Here is a 12,075-nt window from a genome sequence, read left to right as displayed (position 1 = left end):
TAGTGCGCTACTGAGACATTTTTGCGAAAGAACGAAATGAAACCGTGATTTGCCTAAAAAATGGTTGAGATCCCATGTTAAATTGAACACCAATATTCCGGCCGCTGTGGCGCACTCCTTCTCCCTCTTAATCGCCGGCACTGATCCGTTGGTAAAAGATTGATTTCATATGGATAAGAAGTCTTGGAGATTGCCCAAATAAATAGAGAAAACAGAAACAAAGCTAACTTTATTTAACCTAAGCTAACCATAGTTAACCCACCTTAAACTAAATTTACCTAAGCTGAGCTAAATTAAGCTAACTATCTATGATAATCTAAGCTAACCTTGTGTAAATTACGCTAAGCTAGGGTAACGTAATCTATGCTAAACTTACCTTTAGCTTCAGTTTAGTTAGCTTACGGTATCTTAGTTTTGGATAGTATGGGGTAATTTTACTATCGGTTACCTTAACTTGGTTAGTTTGGTTTCTATTCTTTTCTTCAATTGCTTGCTTCCTTATGCTTTGGGTGTATAAAAAAATCAACCTTTGTCAATCCATTGATGGATAAAGATCTCCATAACAATCTATCTTAGGGAACTCTTCCTTATGTTACTCCACATTGTTTCTCACATCTCACCATTTTGTATCAGGGCGTTTCCTATATCTCTTCTTCTGTCTGAACCAGTTAGAGATCTTTCTTTCAGTCAAGTATTGAATCTGTCCACCTCCACCAATCATAATTTGTTTTTACAATATATTGTATCTGCCAGTAGTGTCATTTCAGTTTTTGAAATGAAATGAAACGAAATGTTTTCTTTTTATGTCCCACGGTTATGCCGGCTAGGCTAAAGGAGACGGTAATGATGAAGAATGAATGGGAATGATGGAATGTAGAAAGTGGGAGGAAACGGGAGAACCCGAGAAAATCCACGCACAGGGTGTTTGTCCACCAGAAAGTTCACTTGGCGCGAATTTGGAACGAACCGAGAATCCCATGCACTACACTCTTAAAAATTTCCTTGCTCAGAAATGAGAAACATGCATGTTCAAAACAAAATAAGTAATGTTTACTCATATTTGAGGGAAAATGTCTCATCATTTCCAAATGTGTTTTCATTTACGAGCTCAAGGCAAATTTTCAGGTTCCCATTTATGAGATTTTCTCACTTCTTAAACATGAGAATGGAATAGTGCGTGATTTTCAATATCATAGGTGATTTAAAAATAACGATAACAATCTTACAGAATTGATATTACTATGGTTTACTAGGGAGTAATATTGCTAGGGCTTAATTACTATTCAGGAAACGAGATAAAGGATTTCAGCTGTAGCAGAGTGCGAATGGATATGAGTACGCAGTAGGTGATGCAGCTAAGGTGGCGTATGAATACACGTCATGTGACAGCAGCGAGGAGCAGCATACATATCAACTTTCGAACGTAAGTTTGGGTGAATTGTAAACATACTACCATAAACTAAAAGTTACTGTAGTACATTCGTTAGGATGTAGAACGCTGACCCCCCTCATACAGGTTATATCGGCTATAGATGTCAGATCGGCTCCTTTATGTATCAAAGCTCAGTACTCAATTCACATAACAACGAGCGCAGCAATAACAAGTGAAGGCGGGTTAGAGCCCCGTAGGGCACGTTATTTTCTATATTACAATAGAACGGGGAGGCATGTCAATGTTTTACACCCTTCGTCATTCGTCATAATGTGCAAAATAGCTTATGTACGGAAACAAAGAATACATAAGTCATCTGTGTAGTTAGAAACAGCGTTACAAAAGTGTGATTTATTATTATGGAATTGTAATACAAAGGTACTTTGTACTGATCACTTAGCATAGATTTGCGCCTCCGTTTTTCACTAAAAGTAATCGTTTAAATGACACTCGTTTGCTGATTATTTGTGGCATAGTACTGTACACATTTGCTCTTAATTTAACGTAGAGGCTGCGGTAGCTCAGTGGTAGAGCGCTCATCTCTGGTGCGATGAGGCCCTTGGTTGGATCCTAGGATTCCCAGCTCGCGGCAAGTGGGCTTGCTTGTGGATAAACACAGTGTGTATGGGTTTTCTCGGAGTTCTCCCATTTCTTCCCTCTTTCTTCATTAGATTATTTTTTTCATTCTCATCATCATCGTCTCCTTTAGCCTATCCAACACAACTGTGGGAAGTAAAACTCAAAGATTTTTTAATCCAACGTCCCAGAATTGTGCTCCAAGGCTAAGAGAGACAGTGATAGAAATGGATAATAATGGTGTAATGAAAATGTGGACGTACGTTTCTTGGCAGTTTTTGCATGGGTTTGTGACCTTGTTTCCAATCTGAATTGAATCCTAGCAGTGGAGTTTCAGCACATTTATGAGGGGCACAAACTGTCGCATTCTCCTGCAGTAATGAAGAAGGTGGAAGGTAGGTGGTGAGTCCTGGAGCTCCGGACCTTCCCCGAAATCGCTACTTTTATGTAAATTTTATCTAATTTTAGGTGCAATTTTACATATTTTAATACAATTTGTCCTCGTATTGAACTTGAAGCCCCTCCGAAATAAATTCCTGCGTGCGTTTCTTGCAGGAGGAAACTGAAGAATCCTGGAAAAGCCCACGAACACGGTGTTTCTCATGTAGGCAACTTTTTTATGGTAAAGAAATAGGCATATTGGACTGCGATGACTCAGTGGAAGAACTAGCCTCCGATGCATGGGGTCCCTAGTTTGATTCCACCTCCGTCAAGTGGGCAGTGTGAGTCATCGCAATGTGTTTATGTGTGTTTTCTCGGGATTCCTTCACTTTCTTCATTACAGCACTTTCGCTCATTATCATCATAATGTCTCCCTGAGCTTCGTAGCATAACCGTGGGACGTTACACTCCAGCAGAATTGTTGCCGTTATTTTGAAGTAGACGGATAATTCTTGAATCTGAATTATCAAGAAGTTGGTATAATGTTGGATCAAAGGGACAATCTTGAGTAAACCACGTCGATGAAAAAGAAATGTCTTGAGAAAGTGAACAGTGATGAAAAGGAAAATGTTCAACTGTCTAATGCAGTAGGAATAAGTAACGCACCTAAAATACAAGTCATCGTGGTATTCTTGGAATTTTCTTGAGTTGAAGTGAAGATTTAAATGTGTTATGTTTTAAATAATACCTATAACTGTAGGTGTTTATTTAATATATATTCTGGGTGTACTAATAGTTTGAATTTTTTTTGCAGGTTTATATTTTGTTTATATCCTTTTCCGTCTTCTCGTATTTGAGAACCCTGTTTCTGTGCATCGTTTCTCGCTTTTGAGGAAGATATTTCTCAAATCTTTTTGAGAAATGTGTTTCTCAAAATTGGGGTTATACGTCTCATTTCCTCAAATGTTACTTTCTCAATTTTAAGAAAAAATACATTTTTTCTCAAATTTGAGAAAGCATTTGCACCCTCAGAAATGAGACATAATTCCTCGCATTTGAGTCATTATTTCTCAAAATGATTTGAGAAAATCAAAATCTCACTTTTAAGAATGTATTACTCGGTGCACAGATAAGAAATGGATGTTCTCAAATACGAGGAATGTTTTCTCGAATTTAAGAAACCATTTTTAACAGTGTAGAGGTGAACGCCCTATCACTGAGCCACCGCGGCATTTCAGGTTTTGACAAGGGAGACAAATATGTTCAATAAGACTCCTGTTTTTCTTAAATTAAAGCTGGGATAAAAGTGAGGGGGGACGTCGTTCACCCACTCACTTCCAGAAAAAATCTATGGCGTTCCCCTACTTCCTAAGAAAATTACAATGGGCAGAGATAGACAAGGGGAACAGCATGATGCCATGCGTCCCCCTACCTTTGCAGATCCACGTTAACCCCAGAATTAAAGTATTGGTAAACAGATTATAGTTTTTTCAAACTAAAGGTGCAGTTTCTCCCTCCACAAATTACGTCCCTAATGTCCGCCCACTGTCACTACATTACCTTTATTTTTAAACTATTCGTCACACGTTACAAGTGGTTTTCGTTCTGTCTTTACGGGTAATTTCTTGCACATATCTCTCCGTACTTTGTTGTGTAATCTCTACAGGGTGGTTGATTGTTCACGTCGTGTCCGAACCATATCTCAAAATAGCAATATGTATATATTGTTTCACATAATCGATTTTATCGAGTGTATTCAACAGCCTAATGTTATCTGTCGACTCTTCAGTCTTATTCGACTCAAGACACCTCTACATCTTCAACCATACATATTAAGAGTCTTCATCCCGGCGAAATTAAAATACCGCTAATTTTACAGTAATTATGTGATATCTTCAAATAGATAAAAGATATTGAAATATGAAACAAGAGCGCCCTAGACAATATTATATTGCGTGAGGTACCGTTATCACAAGTCACCTAGCGGTTTTCCATTTTCAGCTGTTTAGAAACGCCAAAATAAATGCCGATTTTCAAAATGGCTCGAAATCGAAAGCAGATAAGTGAGTCGTGATAACGGTATCTCATGTAAAATAATATTGTCTAGGCCGCTCTTGTTCCACATTTCGATTATCTTTTATCTATTAGAAGATATCACATAATTACTGTAAAATTAGCGGTATTTTAATTTCGCCGGGATGAAAACTTAAGAATCACGTTAAATGAGATTCAAAATTTGTCTCCTTATGAATGAAATCCAATGTCATTCAGTTGGTTTGGTATCGCTTTTCGCTGCTTAGCGTTTGTAGACCAGTTCAATTAGTTCGGAAACGCGCTAAAAGATGGCAGAAACGTATGGAAACTCTTTCGTTAACTGAACCATCGCTGTTACCAGTTATCAAATAGCAATAGTACAACGTTCTTTCCACTAAAATTAGCTTAAAAATCTCAATATCGGAAGTTTAGCAGTACCACTCTTATTATTAAAGAAATCTAATTGAAAAAAAATGAGGTACTTTCACTAAATTCAATTTATTAAAATTCCATTGAAAAATTAAACACATGATTTTACTATAAATTCGTATTAGTAAATAGTTGGTGTATGAGATACATACGATTTTCTGTTCATCTTTGACGAAAAAAAAAAAATAATAATTTCATTACATATTATATTTCAAATATCAAATGATACTTTAGCAAGGAAACAATGCTATTCAGGCCCTAGCCAGAGGCAAAAATGAATACTGAGGGCCAAGGGCGCCGATTTCTCTGTAAATTTGGAGGGGCCCATTCAGATGCAGAAAGCATATATAAGGATTTTATGACAAATTGCATCCAAATTATGCCAAATATTGTATATTCTTAAATACAATAGAGGGGCCCACATGAGCTTTTTGGGGCCCACATGAGCCTCCTCGCCCCCCCCCCAGGATCGGCGCCCATGCTGAGGGCGAATGACAAAGACATTAAAGAACATGACAAAACTGTATATACACGAGGGGAATTCCAAAAGTAGTGCCTTTTCTTTCGTTCTAATTTCCAGGAAGAAGAAAATACAGGAACTAACCTGTCCCCACTTCTGAACCTGCACTCCCTCTTTATTGATGCACAGTTCCCATCGCTCCGTCTATTTTGTGTAGCATGTCGCATAGTCATCTTTAGGGATGTTTCAAATACTGGGAAATAGCACTTCCCGGGGTTGATATACTGGCAAAATGACGTCCACGAAGAGAATCTTTGAAATTTAGGAGCAATCAGAAGTCACTCGGAGCTAAATCTGGTGCGTAGAGTGGGTGTGACACAAATTCAATACCGTTGTCAGCCAAGAATGATGGCACAACATCAGCACAGTGTCGTGGTGCAATGTCCACGTGGAGTATGAAATTGCCAGTTGCCATTTGTTGTCGTTTTTCGGTCAATTTCGGCGACAATTTTGTATCCAAAAGTGTAAGAAAATACTCGCACGTAACTGTATGATCCTCTGCAACAGGGTTGGACAAGATCACTGTCTGGGAATTCCAGAAGATAGCGTAGCACTTTCTTATTGGATAGTTTTATAAAGAAATCTGGAATCCTCCTTGTTAGAGAATAACCACCGTAACGGACAGTTGTTCTGAGTTTTCATATATTGAAAATATTCAAAGATACATGGTGGAACTTTCGAGAAACCCCGTTGAAAATGGGGCTGTATATGTAAGTAGCGAATCAATATATTTAGGTATAATTAAACTTATTACCTTTCATTGTTTATTCACTCTACAAACTCCCAAACTTGAATACAATTGTCCCCGCCAAGTGAACTTTGTGGTGGACAAACACCGTGTGCGTAGGTTTTCTCGGGGTTCTCCCGTTTCCTCCCACTTTCTTCATTCCACCATTTCATTCATTACTCACCATCACCGTCTCCTTTAGCCTAACCGACATAACCGTGGGTCGTAAAACTCAAAGATTCCATTTCATTTCATTTGAATACAATTGTAGTACCATATCTTGGTAAAATACAAGAATGACTTATGTTTTGCAATATTTTGGTACACAATGTACCTAAATTTAATATAGTATAATGAAAGCAGGATATTCAAAGTACAGCCCCTCTTGCTGGATCGTCTGCAGCCACCTTTCCGCCAGTTCCCCGATTCCACATCGTTATCATGTGTTGTGCTTAGAGGCAAAGAAGTCCATCAATGTTGTTCCCACTTCCTGCTGGTTGGCGAAGCATCGCGATTTGAAAAAGTGGTCCATGGACCGAAGTAGGTAGTAATTCGAAGAGGCAAGGTCGAGACTATATGAGGCGTATAGTTTCTAAATCCGCCATCTCCTTCATAAACGGCTTCGAGAAAAACAGGAAAAACTGATAACTCAGAGATTATGTGAGATAAAATTTTCTTTTTATAAATACTTTACTGCTTTCTGGACATTGATTAAAACTACCAAATGACAAAAATCTCTCTCATCCCATTTCTCGGTTATTGCAGAAAGCAGTTTGGAGATGGCGGATTTTGAAAACAACTTTTGGAGATGGAGGACTTTGAAACAAACGTACTTAAGTTTTTTGGGGTTTATTTGCTTCCAAATCATTACTATTATAATTTCTGATAACTATTTCAGAACAGAACAGTAGATGGAGATAAACTGAATCTAAACAACGATATTAACTTGTTAAGTGACATTATAATGTGCACAAACAAGGAAAAAATGAAACTCTAATCATAGTACGTTAGATACATTTACGGGTCAAGTTCTGAGGTTCTCATTCCGTTTAGAAATATCGTCTCCTAACATCACATAAGCTAACTTAACCTCACCTCACTAACCTAATCTAACCCATTGGGACCTAACCTAACCTAACATAGCCTGACATAACAGGATGCGAACTTCGGAATAAATGCCACCTTTACCAACAAGAAAAAGATTGAAAGTGATCTTTACACTGTTTTCAGATATAGTTCTCATCAGAATCATGTTCGAAACACTGGCATTCAGCCTAATCCTCATCTACACTTTCTTCTGTTGAAGCAGTCAGTCTCTTTTCAGCATCAACATGAATGGCTAAGTTTGAATTAGCACGCCAATTCTCCCCGAAGTGTTTCGTTAGGAGTTGAACAACATCTTGCAGCTTTTTTTCATTAACGTCTGTCTTCAATTCATAACATAGCATAAAATAGAATAGAGATGGCGGGTTTACAAACACACTGCTGAGTGGAGATGGCGGCTTTTGAAAAATACCCTGAACTTTAAAGCAGTAATTGAGGGTGGAGGGGCGACATTTCAAACAACTCTTTTCACCATCATGTAGGGCATGGAAAGGAATACCAGTAAATCTACTTACCTCATTTTTTTTGAAAATTGGAGATGGCGGATTTAGAAACTATACGCCTCATATATTGAGTGTTACATCAATTCGAGTTCGTGACTGCTGCAGCAGGGCGCGCTTTCGGTTCAAACCAATGCATGATATATTTGACGTAGTGCGGCATACATCCTTTCGAACTGTTCGCATTGACGTACGATCGATAGGAACGAATCCCCCTTGTAGTTCCATTACACATAAAGCCTACTTTATGCTCGAAATGGTCCTGTTTGACGACTGGTTCTGGAAGTTGACTTTTGGCCAATCATTGTCTTGCACATTTGGTTTCCTTACAAACACCCACTTTTTGTTGAATGTAACAATCCGTTTTAGGGAACACACCAAGCGGATTTTAGAACAGTATGTCGGCACACATCACTCGCCTCTGGGCCTGAACTGGGGTCAACTCATGTGGCACAATGCGGCAGCTTCTAATCGTTTTCCCGAATTCGTGAAGGTGACGCACTACAACCAGGGGCGGATCCAGGACCGACTTCTGTGGGGGCGGTGAGTTGTCATACTGCTACTTTTAAGGGCTCCAAACTTTGTAATGGGTTTTATTTATATATATAAAATAAGAAAGTTTCCTCTTCTGGGAGGGCGATCGCCTCGATCGCCACCCCCTGGATCCGCCCCTAACTACAACGGACTGAGGGACGTCGAGTTGGTTTGATAACCGTCGTATGCTGGTGGATGGATTTTCCCGAATGGCGTGCCGTATGACCTTAGAATCTATAACCTGAAGCGGCCAGACCTTGACTCACCTTCCGCATTCCTACAACCAGCACGAAATTTCTGGAACCAAGTTCCTCTGTTGCAAGTTCCTCTGCTGGAACCAAGTTCCTCTATACGCTTCCCTTTTGCAAGATAAATGTTTTGGGTTATTACTCCAGCGTTATGCCTGAGTTCGGATTCATACAGTAACTCTTCATGTATCAGACGTTGTTAAGCACTGATCGCCACTGCCGCTAGAAAAGTGACTGCAAATACTTGCAGAGTGGAGGCCTCTTTGTCAAATAGATCACTTGCTACACTATCTCTTGGGCTAGTTTAACTTTGCACTTACAGCCGATTACGGCGTATAAACATGCTTGCTGTTTGAGTCGTCGAAATGTTACAAGACTTATGACATACCTTTGCAGTATATTAGGATTATATCATTTATATATTACCCTAAAATAATAATAATATATTGTAATTAATACCTTTTTCTGTTTCTTTCCTTACAGTGCTATTGCTATGACATAATTATGAATGTTTCCTGGTAACTGGTAAGTATTTTTATTTCTTTGCATGAACTAATGTTAAAATAAAACGATATAAAAAGAATGAAAGAATTAAATCAGCTCTCTAGTAAGTCCACATGCTTTTGTGAGTTAAAATTTATGTGCAGTAGAACACATAAATATTAAGCCAAACTATGAGGTAGGATGGATGATAGAATTTCAATTGGAAGATGCGTTGTCATACCATCAACTTTATATGTTGTTGTTCTGGCCTGTCAGGCAGGAGATCTCCATCCTTTAATTCAGGTTGCAAACCGACTGCTTCCTATACTACTCATATTAAGCACTATATAATGAATGATTAGTGCACGACTGGACTGTGAATCAAACCTGGGTCTCTGGTTTACCGTGCAACTGGGGACCTGGGTTCCATTCACGATCTGGTAGTGCATTTTTTTTTTCAATTTGTGTATATAATTTTCGCATCTATGGAGGAATCGGTATGTTATAAAATCGGTTATTTCCTTCATTTATCCTAGAATTATGTTCCTCTGTTCAAGGCGCCCTATCAGGGAGGCAAGGTGGGGCGCTCGCCCCCTCTAGAGGAAATTGTAGTTCGGAAGATCGAAAACTTAATAGATTTTTTTAAAGAATAGTTACTGCAAAATTTGAGACCACATTTGAAATGTCTCTTATACTTGCCCCCCGTGGAAACTACAATATGGGCGGCCTTGCCTCTTGGTTATCACAAGCACTTTTAGTATACACGTTTTTTCTATTTGGCTATACTGGAGTACATAGTATAACAAGTAGCAGTGTCGCGTGTATACCACACGAAAGAGTTTGGTTTGTACACAGTGATCTTTTTTTCAATTGATATTGAAACGGGAAATGGTAGTAGGCTTCTATCACTTGCGGTTTTAGTACAGAGGTTAGAATAGAGATGGAATTTATTTTGGGGACTCTTAATGATTTCAGAAAACCGTTTCTCTATATATATATAACAGTTTTTATTTTATAGTGATCAACGTTTAAACCAGAAGTGGTTAATTTCTGCCACTTCCGGTTTGAATAGAGGGTCAAGAGAGAATATTATACCTATTCTTAGAACACTTAATCGAGTCCAAAAATCAGTTCTCACTAGTTTTTATCCTATGTGGATCAATATTGAAACCGGAAGCAAGGTGAATTTCTATTGCTTCCGTCCGGTTTTAGTAGCATATTAAAGTTGGAGACGAAATGTGTTCTTAGGGTGCTTAATCGATTGCAAGAAGCCGCTTCTCGCTATCTCAGTTACCGTTTTTACCGTGTAGCGATCAACGTTAAAACCGGAAGTGTTAATTTCTACCACTTCCGGTGGATGCATCACATCGATCAATGAATACGATTCTTAATGTCTAATCTTCTAGAGCCTGGATAAATTTCATGGTAATCCTACAAGTTTTATCTTGAGACGATTTAGTAATGTTTAGTGTGTGTGGTACTAGCTGGATCACAGGTTTTACGGTATTTGCCTAACGTCGGGAGGCATTTTGGAAGCTACCATTTTTCAATTAAAAAGTATGAAACTCTGGTTTAAAAAGCCACAAATAGCGCTCATGGGACCCGATGTACTGTACAGATCACGCGTGGTCAATGCTTCGTAAGCGCTAATGTCAGTGAATCAGACTTAAGTTTACTTCTATTTCATATTTCAGTAAATTGTAAGAGAGGGGAAAAAGCGCATACATTGTATTAGGTTTTAGAGTACTATGAGCATGACAGAATTCAGGTTGCGAATACTGATGTTTTACATCTAGTTACGAGTATCATATAGTACTGAAATTGGATGACGGTAGATGATGGTGATGCGAGATGATATGGGTTTGAAAAGGATGAATTTGAGTTTGAACTATACTTTTGTAACCAAATAACACTTCTAGAATTCCTAAAATTATTTTTCACAGTTGTGTATATCTTATTTAATTTATAGATATTATTTCCTTTGTATTTGAATTTCTGAAAGTTGATTATAAAACAAAATTTAACAAGATTTCTTTTCAAATCCGTCATATTACCAAACAACCAACCCCGCGTGAAAAAAAAAAAAAAAAAAAACTTCCACGAAACATTCGCGCCTGGAAAGTAATCCTACACAGAACTTTTCACAACGAGGATATTGAGTTAGTTCTAATTTGTGTCAAGAGATGTCAGGCGTGCTACGAAAATTGGAAAAATCATCGAGGACACTTTTCTCCCTGTGCTCTTTCAAAAAACAAGAAAAAATATATTCTTATTTTCGCTTGGTTTTGTAAAATAGAAATTTTTCAGCCTAAGTTTAAAAAAAATGGAAAACAGAATAATCAGCTTGTAGGATAGACGGTGTATTCTAAAAGAAAGTAGCTTTAAAAATTTAAATATTCATTATTTCGAATCAATGTAGTTGTTTTTAATGTTGCTGATTAGTATTTGTTCTACAAAAAGAAGAAACAAAATTTATAATTATTCACTACAATCCTTTACTTTGTCATATAATGTTGTGTGTATTTTATAGAGCATTTTCCCTCAAATATAATCTGACTTCTATCTGTAATGTGTAAAAAATGTTATGAATTGAACGAAAATTTGGGAAAGTAGGATTTCTTCAGTGGCAAGAAGTAGAAAATCAGAAATCCAATCTCATTCTGATTTTTAAAATGTTAAAAAGAAAAGATTGAGATCGAGTAAGATACAGATCAACAATAATGGGGCCAATATTTAGAAAGTTTTCGGTTAAAATTTGCTAATATTCAGGCTCGTAGCCAGAACATTAACACAAGGAAGCCGAGAGTTTTATTTCGGGGGAAAGCAAACTGAGTTTAGCTTACATTCATACATACATTATATATAGAACAAATAACTGAAAATTTCCGGAGTTAAAGGTGGTGGCAGGAAACTGAACTCCACTCGTCACATCCTAGCAACGAGCCTGGTCACTTGTCTGTGGCAGTTTTTTTTTTTTTTTTTTTTTTTTTTTTTTTTTTTTTTAACGCAGGTGACATGCTTGAAACTTAAGTAATGGAATAGAAATAAGATAATTTGAGTTTATTATGCGTAAGCTCTTCTTTTTAAATGCGATTATTGAAAACTTT

General features: G+C 37.6%; 1 protein-coding gene across 1 annotated transcript in view; it reads left to right on the top strand.

Annotated features, from left to right (window-relative positions):
- Positions 1-8,965: 8,965 nt before the first annotated feature.
- Positions 8,966-12,075, top strand: part of LOC145673067 (protein Wnt-5b-like) — a 756,220-nt gene continuing 753,110 nt past the window's right edge. The window contains exon 1 of the mRNA XM_081742415.1: positions 8,966-9,010. The gene's annotated coding sequence lies outside the window, so the exon portion shown is untranslated. The remainder of the gene's footprint in view (positions 9,011-12,075) is intronic.

The sequence above is a fragment of the Thermobia domestica genome, chromosome 16, assembly GCF_964235325.1.
Source record: "Thermobia domestica chromosome 16, izTheDome1.hap1.1, whole genome shotgun sequence".
In the NCBI taxonomy this organism is placed as follows: domain Eukaryota; kingdom Metazoa; phylum Arthropoda; class Insecta; order Zygentoma; family Lepismatidae; genus Thermobia; species Thermobia domestica.
This window is presented reverse-complemented; position numbering and strand designations above follow the sequence as displayed.